Below are 11577 nucleotides of genomic sequence, written 5' to 3'. Positions count from 1 at the left end.
CGGCCCCCACCCCTTCCCGCACCCTGTTCCCGGGCCTCACAGGGGTCCTGGTCAGCTGTGGGGAGAAGCGCAGGATTGGAGCAGATAAGGAATAGAGTTTGGGGTGGGGTGAAAAAGACAATTTCACAAAATTACTTGGTCATTTTTTTAGAAGCTGAAAATTCTGTCCTTGTCAAGTTGTGCCTGAAGTGAACAGGGGGCGTCAGAGTGGCTGCATCACGTCCCCCTCAGGGCAGATCACAAGCCGAAGTGCCTATCCCGCAGCCTCTGTCAGGCTGTCGGCTTCTGAGTTCACACTTCAAGAGAGAGCGCAAGCAGGCCTGGTCACAGCAGTGAGGATGTGACAGAAGCGGCAGGTGACCCCCGCCCCACCTCCAGGCATCCGTGGGCTCTGAGCATCTGCGTCAGCGGAGGTACACAGGGTGCTGACTTGAAATCACTCTGGTGAGCAATCCTGAGGCCTGGACTGAGGCAGGCAGGTGACAGGAAATGACCAGAGTCAAAGACATTTAGAATATTGAGGATTTGGTGGTTGGCATTGTGTACTTGTGCAAGGGGCCCTCTAACACACCCTGGCGATCTGGTGTGGGCAAAGGAGGGGCTGTTGGCACCACTCACGGGCCACAGCACCTGGCAGAGGGTCACCTTGGGAGGAAGATGAGTTCAGTCTGGGACAACGGGGATATGAAGCAGGCAGAGGGACCAGGAGGGATTTTCACCCAGAGATTTGAGGCTCAGAGCAGGATCTCCCTCACACAGGCATTGCTGGAGAAATCTGTTCCTTTATTGAAGAGTCTTTGTCCCCAGATACACCTTGGCTCTGAGATGACTGGTCGCCAGACATCATCCTAGAAGGACTGCTAGGGAGTTAGGTGCTTATCCAGATACCACGGGGTATCCTACCCACCTACCACCTGCACACTCCCAATCTCACCGTTTCCTGGCTGAGGTGAGGCAGATGGCTGGGAGACAATAAACCCCATCAGACACATGAGGAGGCAGGCAGGGTGGGGGCAGTGGCCTCCCAGGGTCACCCCTCCCAGAGGCAGAAGGAGTGGAACCCAGGTCTTAGGCATGGTGGACGGAACCTTCTGAAGAGCTACACAGTACTTAGAGACATTAAATAAAATATAACAGACCTTTTAAATACCCAACTGAGCTTCAAGATAGTAAAGAAGTCCAGGGACAATAAAGGAAAGCCGAAACTGAAGTGACAAGTAACTGCTGATCCTTTGGCTGGGTGGGTCTGTGGGTAGCACAGGGACAAGGATGGGGATGTGTTGGCCTTTGCTGACCTTAAGAACCAAGGAGTTTGGGGCCCTGGCCAGTTGGCTCAGTGGTAGAGCGTCGGCCTGGCGTGCGGGAGTCCCAGGTTCGATTCTTGGCCAGGGCACACAGGAGAAGCGCTCATCTGCTTCTCCACCCCTCCCCCTCTCCTTCCTCTCTGTCTCTCTCTTCCCCTCCCACAGCCAAGGCTCCATTGGAGCAAAGTTTGCCCAGGCGCTGAGGATGGCTCTATGGCCTCTGCCTCAGGCGCTAGAATGGCTCTGGTTGCAACGGAGCGACACCCCAGATGGGCAGAGCATCGCCCCCTGGTGGGCGTGCTGGGTGGATCCCGGTCGGGCACATGCAGGAGTCTGTCTGACTGCCTCCCCGCCATTTCCAACTTCAGAAAAATACAAAAAAAAAAAAAAAGAACCAAGGAGTTTGGATTTTCTATCTATATAGGGGTGGGAGACAAGGCCTTGGGTCCCTGCAAAAAAGAGATTTGGAACCAAGACACCAGAATAAAGGTGGACTCATATCCTCAGTGAAAGAGCAAACAAGAGAGAAAAATTGCCATTTTACAAAAAGAGGAAGAAGTCAAAGAAGTTTTGTGTCTCATTTTCTGTCTGTCTTAGAAAATTAAAAGAAAGTCTCTCTTGGGGTATTATAACTGTAGACCTTCCCTAACACAAAGTTGATATTTGAGTTTTTATTATCCACATGGAAATTAATATATAAAGCACCTACAGAACATATGGCAGTAGCAATGCAATCCTCTCTAGAGGGATAGTCCCACAGTAAAGACGGCACAGGATTCTCACAGATAAAACCCTTGTAAACATAAACTCATAATCCAAAATTACAAAACATGCAAAACCTCAAGCCACAAAGACAAACAGCTGAACAACAGAGAATATGTATGGAACCCTGCACCAGACACACTGTTTTCAAGCACACGATTTCCAAAAAGTATCAGGTACATCATGCAGGACACAACACAAGTCCCAATAAATTTCAAGAAGCTGTCATTGCAGATCATATATATATTACTATAGTTAAGTTAAAAATATAAAACCAAAGAACAAAACCTCATGTATTTGGACAGTGACATAGATCTCACTTTCCTCTTCATCTTGCTCCCTCCACAGCCTTCTGAAGTCTCTAGGAGAAGGTTCGAGGATGGATGTGAAAACGCTAATAGACAGCAGACACACAGGAGGCACACAGCAAATCAGAGCTGAAGCTGGATGGGAACAGATCTCTCTCTGGTCCCTCTATATGGGATGTGACCTTCATTAGAGCAAAAGACCAGTCTCTTCTGTCTTTTCCAAAGGATGAACTCAGAGTGTGACAAAGACATGTGCCTTGATTTAAATAACAGCCACCACCAATCAGCCTTTATGAGCCAGAGGGTCTAAGAGACATCCATGCAGAGCCAAGGTGGGCTGACTGTGACAAGACAAAGCTGGATGGCAGGGGTTTCAGTGTGGTGACATAAAGACAAGCATCCTGCCAACCTTCCCCTGCCTACCTTGCCTGATGGGCTAAAATCCCAGCATGAGCAACACACTCTTTTGGGTTTGGATCTAGAGGTCTCTAGGGGTTCTGTTAAGGCTCAATACTGCCATCTGTGCACACGGAAATGGGACACACTTTGGAAAAGGCAAATGTGGACTCTGTCCCCCACAGGGACTCATTAAAGTGATCGTCATCTCACTGGTTCCCACAACAATCCCTGCGGGACTCAGGGCTCAGTGTCCGTGCAGTAGCACAGGAGTCTCGCTGCCTTTGTCATCCCTGCCCCACTCCCCATTTCTGATCCTCTTGCCTGCTTGCCCGCCTGTCACAACTCAGACACCAGAAAGAGACCCTTGTCCAGGTTCAGGTGGCCAGGTTTGAGGCTGCCTGGTCACTCTATCTCTCCAGGCTCAGTGCTCCTTAGCAGTAAAGGAGGCCAGGACTCCCTACTTGGCAAGTTTCTCGAGAGGCCTGCAGGTGATGGGTGTGAAAGGGTTGAAGTTCAAGCACTGTGTATGGGTAAGAGGAGACATCTTCCAGGTCTGTGGATCCAGACCACTCCTCTGACTTACATTCCTGGTGTTCCAGCTGTCTGCTCACCAATTTTTGGTGTCTTCCTCCCATGAAACAGCTTGAGGATAGTAGAAAAACAGAGGAGGACTCCAAGCTCTGCCAGCTATGTGATCTCAGGCTAGTCAATAACCCTCTCTGGGCCTTTGTGTCCTCTTTAGTAAAATGGAAGAGAGGGCCTCCTCTAATTACTCTTTCCAACTCAGAATTGCTCTCGGGAGCATAACTAACATGTACAGGGTGGACTTAACAAGAATTAACTCACAAACCCAAGAGTGCAGCACCCACAACGTATAGATGAAGGCACTGAGACTCAGAAAAGTGAAGTCATTTGCTCAAAAATTCCTACATGGTAGAGGCAAAATTCGAACCCATGTAGTTATACTCACCCACCAGGCCAACATCCTCCCTGCAGAACATGGTGGGCAAGGGCACAGTCACTGGAGCTGGACCGCTCCCCTGTGTGGGGTCCTGGGAAAATTTAGCTCTGCTGTGCCTCAGTTTCCCCATCTATAAAATGGGGGATGAGAGTAATACTCCCTTCCCCATGGGAGTGCTCTGTGGGTGCTCCATGAGCCAGGATCTGTCACACTCTAGTTTTGCTCTGGCAGTAAACCTCCCAGGGGGCAGCCCAAGAAGCTGGGGAGAAAGGTTGAGTCATTTGCTCCAAGTGGCACTGTTAATTAAGTTGTGGCGCTGGGCCTGAAATCCAAATGCCCCGACTTCAAAGTCCATGCTGTCAACCACTCTGCTTTAGCTGCATGTGACACCCTCAAAGTCCACGTTCAAAACCAAGCTCGACTGCAAATTGGCAAATTGGCGCCCTCCCACAGGCTGCCTGCCTCACCGCCGGCCCCTGGCAGGGCCTGAACCCTGTGCCTTGATTGTGACACATCCTTTCATGGCCAGTCACCAGTGTCAGTGACTAACTGACTCTTTAATGGAAATGCCACCTGGATCCCTCTCTTCCTCCTCAGCCCTGCTGCCCACTCCAGTCTAGACTCGCAAAGCTGACGACAATGTCACCAAGTTCCCCTGTTACAAAGTGTAGACTTGCAAAGGGTCTGGGCCAAAACTGCTTCTGGTCCCTCAGCTCTCCAAGGCTGTGTGGCCAGGAAGCCAGGTGGGAGGTGGGAGATTGGAGAGGAAGCGCCTTGTAGAAACAATGGTGTTGCTCCCCAGCCTCAACCCAGAGAACCTGAGAATATGGCGTGTGTCCACTGGGTTTTGGGAGGTGAGGTGACTAGGGACAAAGGTGAGAGGCTGGCTAGAGTACCTGTTTCCATGAGGCAGGGACCCAGCGTTTTTGGGAACAGCCTGCACTCCCAGCATTCCAGGGCCCCTGCAGGAACCTTGCAGAATATGACTGGCTTGGGGTCATTTTGTTCTAGGACCCTGCTCCAAGGGGTCTGCAGGTGGAAATCAGAGAAGGTGCACGTGATCCTATACAGAAGAACCTGTATTGGGTAGAGCTCTGAAAATAGATACTGAAGGGAGGTTGTAAGCACCTGCCTACCAGCGGATGCTTTGCCCAGGTAGGAACTTCAGGTAGGGGATCTCTAGCGATGGGGCAGGAGGAATGCCCTTAATGAGAAAAAGCCAGTTTCTAGGCACCTGACCCAGCTAAGAACAATGGCTCTCCTGAGAACACCTGAACCAGCCATGTCAGACTTACTCGCCACCTCTCTCTCCTCCCTGCCCAAGCTCCAACCCTGCAGAGACCAGCAGCACCTAGCCCTAGCGGGAGAGGGGCAGGGGAAGAGCAGACCATGCTGGGTCTTAGAAGAGAAGCCCACCGCGCCTCCTTCCTCGTTATACAGGTCTTTGCATTTAAGGAAGACTTAAGCTAGGGGAGAGGAATTTTGAATAGAGCTTAAAGCTTTGCTATTAGACCAGACTACTTTAATATGTAAAAAATAAGGTAAGCCCCAAGAGTGACTGAAAAAGCGAGCAGATATGCCTGAGATTTTATCCAGAAGTAGGAAAGGTTGGGTCAACAGAGCACGGCAGCCGCTGGGAAAGAGTAAAATGGGTCCTGCCTGCAGCCTGCCAGGCACAGCTCTTTCTGCATGCCGTTCACAGCTTCAGCCTCCTAACAGGCACTCTTTCCTCCCTTCTGCTGTTCCTGCCCTCCCCTCACGCCCGTCCCAGTCCATTGGGCTCAGGCCCTCCAGAACAGCCTTCCCTGAACTGTGTTTCCATCCCGAGACAGCATATCCTAGCGGTCATGAGCTTGCATGCCTGGGTTTGAATCTCAGCTCCTCAATTTGGCAGCTGAGTGACCTGAATAAGTCGCTTAACCTCTCTGTGCTTCAGCGTCTATTACATGGGGATGGTAAGGGTAGCACACCTTTTCCACTGGGGGGTTGTGAGGATCTACATGATCACATATAAAGTACTTAAGAACATACAAGAACCATCTCAGTTAATGTTCCATCATTATTATTGAATGCCTCTTTGCTATGTAATTTTGGGCAAGTCCCTTTCCCTCCTTGCTTCTCAGTTTCTGTATCTGAAAAATAAATTATGTGTGTGTGGGGGGGTGTTAACTGGCTGGTGGCTGCAGCTAATGCTGGTGGCAGGCAAACTTCACTGAGGAGAGGGACTCAAGCCTGGATCCCCTCCCCCAGGGTGGTCCGAGAGGAGGGCTGGCAGGCTCTGCGGGCAGGAGCAGGGAGGGGTCAGGCCAGCAGCCCTGCCACTCTACCTGTTCTCACGCATGTCTCTTCTTCTAGCCTCTGACAGAGTCCCCTCAACCTGCCCCTATTGCCCCCTAGGGATCATCTTGGGCACTTGAGCTAGGTCAGGAAATAGTATTTGAGGAGTATCTGCCAGGCACCTTTGGTTCCTTGATGGACACCTATGACCGGCCATCCAGATGTGGTCCCAGGTACTCCCCTGCCCCTGGCCTTATCACAAACCTCGGCCCTGACTCTGTGTCCCCTTTCCCTGATTCTCCTTCTTCACAGGCCCTTTTCTCTTTCATAGGCCTTTCACCATAACACAGGCAGCATAGGTCTGCCAAAACCCCTTTTACCGACTGAGGAAGGAAGGTTCCCAGAGCCCTAAAAGTCAGCTTTTCTGCTTCCAAGTGCAGTGTCTGCAGAATGCTGGGGTCATCAGAAAACTGCCTCTTCTAGGGGCGCTGGAGAAATCGCCACCCCTTAGGTTCCATCTTGCATGAAGCAAACACCCTGAACACACGCTAGGCGCCAGCAACCCAGAGAGGAAGCAGGTGCGGGACCTCAAGGAGTTCTCGGACTTGTGGAGGAGTCAGATTAGTGCAACGGAAAGTGGTGCTGAGACGCTGGGTGCGGGCAGGTGGGGGCTGCGGTGGCCGATGGGTTTAGGGGTCTCTTGGCCAATGGGGGAGGAAGGGCCTGGAGAAGAGCAGACTGAGCCCAGGGCAAAGGAAAGGTCCAGGACAAACTTGGCCACGTCCTCATTGGGCAGAGTCTGATCCACTCAGCGAGAACATGCTACATGGAATCTAAAAACTTCTGGGTTCAAATCCCAGGTGTACACCCACTGTTGCCGGGACCTGGGCAAATTATTGCCTCTGTCAAAGTCTCCGTTTTCTTCCTGTGACACAGGGATGATAATAATATGGGGCTCCAGGGTGGCCTCAGGGGTGGCTCTGGCAGAGTAAAGGGTGTGAGGAGGAACAACAAACGACAAGAAGACCGGAGCTGTCGTGGTAACGGTGAGACGGGGGGGGGGGGGGGGGGGGCAGCCCCAGCCCTGATGGCCGCAGAAAAATGACGCAGTGTTATTAGGCAGTCACGCCTTCTGGTCTTTCTTGGCTGGGCCTGGACTCAGGCACACACATCTCAGCCAACTCCCGGGCCCCCTGCATGGAGGACACCCGTTTCCTCCTTGGTTCTCAGCACATCCTGAGCTGGGAACAGATGTCCCTGCTTCCTGCCCAAGCCTGTGAGCTGGGTTGGCTCCTCTTTCTGCTTCCAGGGAAGCAGAAACCCTGGAAGGAAATCTCGGGGCTTCCCCTGAAAGGAAAGCTCTCTCTTCTCTGGCTCCTGCCCCTCCCCTCGGCCCCGGTCCCTAACCCTGGTATCCTCTACTAACACGCAAACATTTCTGGGTGCTATCCGAGCCCTGTCTCCCTGCGGCTGGAGTGTGTTGATTGAACACACGTAGAAGCCTTGGTCTAAGATGATGCCCCAACTCTGCTCAGAAGTGGGGGTAGGAGGGGACAGTGAAAGGACAGGTCAACTATAAAGGAAGGCACTGTAGGCCAAATGCAGGAACAGGAGCTATGATTCATCCTACCAATCCCCACTTCTAACTGTCCCCTCAGGAGGAGAGGCCCAGGAGGACCTCAGAGGTCCCTGGCTGTGTGTGAAGTGGAACTTCATGGTGCAAGGGCTGGACCGCGGCAGCCATGGGGGGGCCCCACTCAGCTCCCCCTTCAGGAACAACCTTGCCGCTCCGCTGGGCATGGTGCAGTTAGCAGACGCCCCTCCAGTTCAGTGCCTTCAGGGTCCATCCCAGTTTTTGCTCATTTTTAGAGCAGTGTTAGGTTCACAGCAATGTTGAGCAGAAGGTATAGAGAATTTCCATACACCTTCTGCCCCCACACATGCACGGCCTCCCCCACTATCAGTGCCTGGACCAGAGTGTACATTGTTACAATCAATGAACCTACACGGGCCCTGGCCGGTTGGCTCAGTGGTAGAGTGTCGGCCTGGCGTGCAGAAGTCCCGGGTTCGATTCCCGGCCAGGGCACACAGGAGAAGCGCCCATCTGCTTCTCCACCCCTCCCCCTCTCCTTCCTCTCTGTCTCTCTCTTCCCCTCCCGCAGCCGAGGCTCCATTGGAACAAAGATGGCCCGGGCGCTGGGGATGGCTCCTTGGCCTCTGCCCCAGGCGCTGGAGTGGCTCTGGTTGCGGCAGAGCATCGCCCCCTGGTGAGCAGAGCATCGCCCCTGGTGGGCATGCCGGGTGGATCCCGGTCGGGCGCATGCGGGAGTCTGTCTGACTGTCTCTCCCTGTTTCTAGCTTCAAAAAAATACAAAAATACAAAAAAAAAAAATGAACCTACACTGACACATCATCACCACCCAAAGTCCACAGAATACATTAGGGTTCACTCTTTTGTACATTCTAAGTATTTGGACAAAAGTATAATAGCATGTATCTACTATTATGGTATCTTAGAGAATAGTTTCAGGGCCTTAAAAATCCTCTGTGCTCTGCCTGTGCATCCTTCCCGCTCCCATAACCCCTGGCAATCACCGATCTTTCTACTGTCTCTGTAATTTTGCCTTTTCCAGAATGTATGTAGCCATTTCACACTGGCTTCTTTCACTTAATAATGTGCATGTAAGTTTCCTCCATGTCTTTTCATGGCTTGATAGCTCATTTCTTTTTAGTATTGAATAACATTCCATTGTCTGGATGCACCACAGTTTATTTATCCATTCACCGACTGAAGGACATCTTCGTTGGTTCCAAGTTTTGCCACTTATGAATATAGCTGCTAGAAACATCCATGTGCAGTTTTCTGTGTAGACATCACCCCAGGTTTTGAGCGAAAGCCACCTTCTTCCAGGCCAGCTCCCAGCTGATGACTGAGCCTGGAAAGGTACTAGGGACTGGGCATTTGTGGCCAGTGCAAAACCTTCCTAATAAACAGTCTTGGTCCCAGAGCTCCCTGTTGGGTCGACCAAGGCTTGGTCAGATCTGCACTGAGGTCTCAGGGTCTCCCTGCCCAGTTCTTCCTCCTCCCCTCTTATCTTTCACAGACCTTAGCCCCCAATCAAGCACTTGCACGCCTAACTGCATCTCAGTCTGCCTCCTGGAGTACCTTACTGACAAACTCTCCCTCTAAAATGAATCCAATTCTCTCCATCATTATGACCTCCAAACCCCCATTCCTTTCACCTGGAAGGTGGCTGGCCCCACACTGGTCTCCTTGCTTCTTCTCATATCCCTTTACGACCAGCTTCCATGCAACTACCAGAGTAACCTTTTACAAACACAATCTATACATGATGTTACTTCCCTGCTTAAAGCCCTCTAGCTGGGCATTGAATCAGACTGTTCCCTTCCCCCAGCCTTACAGCCCCTTAGAACCTCACTCTGCCTCCCCCTCCAGCTTCCTTTCTCCTTTGGAGTTCACTCTGGTCCAGCCTCATTGGCCTTCTTTCTATTCTTGAAACATACCAAGTTCATTTCTATTTCAGGGCCTTTGCACTAGCTGTTCCCTCTTGCCTAGAACATGCAGTCTCTCCCCAAATATCTGCATGGCTGGTTTCTCAGGTCACTTGGATCTCAGCTCAGATGCAGGTCTTTTCTGACAACCTTATAAACCAGGGGTCCCCAAACTACGGCCCGTGGGCCGCATGCAGCCCCCTGAGGCCATTTATCCAGCCCCCGCCGCACTTCTGGAAGGGGCACCTCTTTCATTAGTGGTCAGTGAGAGGAGCATAGTTCCCATTGAAATACTGGTCAGTTTGTTGATTTAAATTTACTTGTTCTTTATTTTAAATATTGTATTTATTTCAGTTTTGTCTTTTTACTTTAAAATAAGATATGTGCAGTGTGCATAGGGATTTGTTCATAGTTTTTTTTATAGTCCGGCCCTCCAACGGTCTGAGGCACAGTGAACTGGCCCCCTGTGAAAAAAGTTTGGGGACCCCTGTTATAAACAATGCCCATCTCCCAACTCCCCACACACATACTTCCTGTCATTTTCTATCATATTACTTTAAATTTTTTCTTTGTAGGTCTCATTACTATTATAAATTAACTTTGTTTATTCATTTGTTTACTGCCTGCCTTCCCACTAGAATGTAAAGTGTGAGTTTGTCTCATTTCCAGCTTTCCCCAGTGCCTGGCACAAAGTCGGTCTCAAAACATATATATATATACACGCCCAGTGCAAAACTTTGCATGTATTTTGTGTGTGTGTGTTTGGCAGAGACAGAGAGAGTCAGAGAGAAGGAGAGATAGGGACAGACAGACAGGAAGGGAGAGAGATGAGAAACATCAATTCTTCATTGCAGCTCCTTTAGTTATTCATTGATTGATTTCTCATATGTGCCTTGACTGGGGGACTACAGCAGACTTAGTGACCCCTTGCTTGAGACAGCGACCTTGGGTCCAAGCTGGTGAGCCTTGCTCAAACCCGATGAGCCCGCGCTCAAGCTGGCGACCTCAGGGTCTCGAACGTGGGTCCTGGGTCGCATCCCAGTCTGACACTCTATCCACCATGCCACCGCCTGGTCAGGCTCAAAACATATATTTTGAATGAATGACTATGTTTGTAATTTAGGGCAGAATTCCCTTACCCTAAGAATGGAATGAAAAGTGAAGAACTAAAAAACCAAGGAGATGGCCCTGGCCGGTTGGCTCAGTGGTAGAGCGTCGGCCTGGCGTGCAGAGATCCCGGGTTCGATTCCCGGCCAGGGCACACAGGAGAAGCGCCCATCTGCTTCTCCACCCCTCCCCCTCTCCTTCCTCTCTGTCTCTCTCTTCCCCTCCCGCAGCAGGGCTCCATTGGAGCAAAAGGTGACCCGGGTGCTGGGGATGGCTTCTTGGCCTCTGCCCCAGGCACTAGAGTGGCTCTGGTCGCGGCAGAGCATCGCCCCCTGGTGGGCAGAGCATCGCCCCCTGGTAGGCGTGCTGGGTGGATCCCGGTAGGGAGCATGCGGGAGTCTGTCTGACTGTCTCTCCCTGTTTCCAGCTTCAGGAAAAAAACAAAAACAAAAAAACAAGGAGACATGAGAATGAGAATTTAGAGAGAAAATATGGGTACTATTGCTGCCTACGCAGTCCCTCTAAGAATCCTTCTCTGATCTCTCTTGTGGAGTTCTATGTTAGAGTTAAGTGGGGAGGGTCTCTCCCACAGTGCCACAGAGATGGGGTTCAGAATCTCGCTGTCCTAGCCTCTTGCCTCGACCCCCAGCTGCACCCAATGTTGGTAAATTAGTTCTGTGAGCATTCACCAAGTAGCTAGCTGGGGCAGGAGCCCCTACCAGATGCTGGGGACGAAATGAATCAAGGAAGGAGGGGGTGGTATTCCAGGAAGGGGACAGCATGAACAAAAGCGTAAACAGGAGACATTCCGGTGTCTTTGAGGAATCATGCACAGTTTGATATGCTCTAGGCAGTAAGGGATAAGATATGAACCTGGAAAAGTGAGCGGTGTCCAAACTACTAGGCCTTACAAACCAAGAGCAGTTGGCATAATAAGACCAAATGT

Source organism: Saccopteryx leptura, chromosome 1 (genome assembly GCF_036850995.1).
Source record: "Saccopteryx leptura isolate mSacLep1 chromosome 1, mSacLep1_pri_phased_curated, whole genome shotgun sequence".
NCBI lineage: Eukaryota > Metazoa > Chordata > Mammalia > Chiroptera > Emballonuridae > Saccopteryx > Saccopteryx leptura.
The sequence above is the reverse complement of the archived record's forward strand: the minus strand, read 5'-3'. Positions refer to the sequence as shown.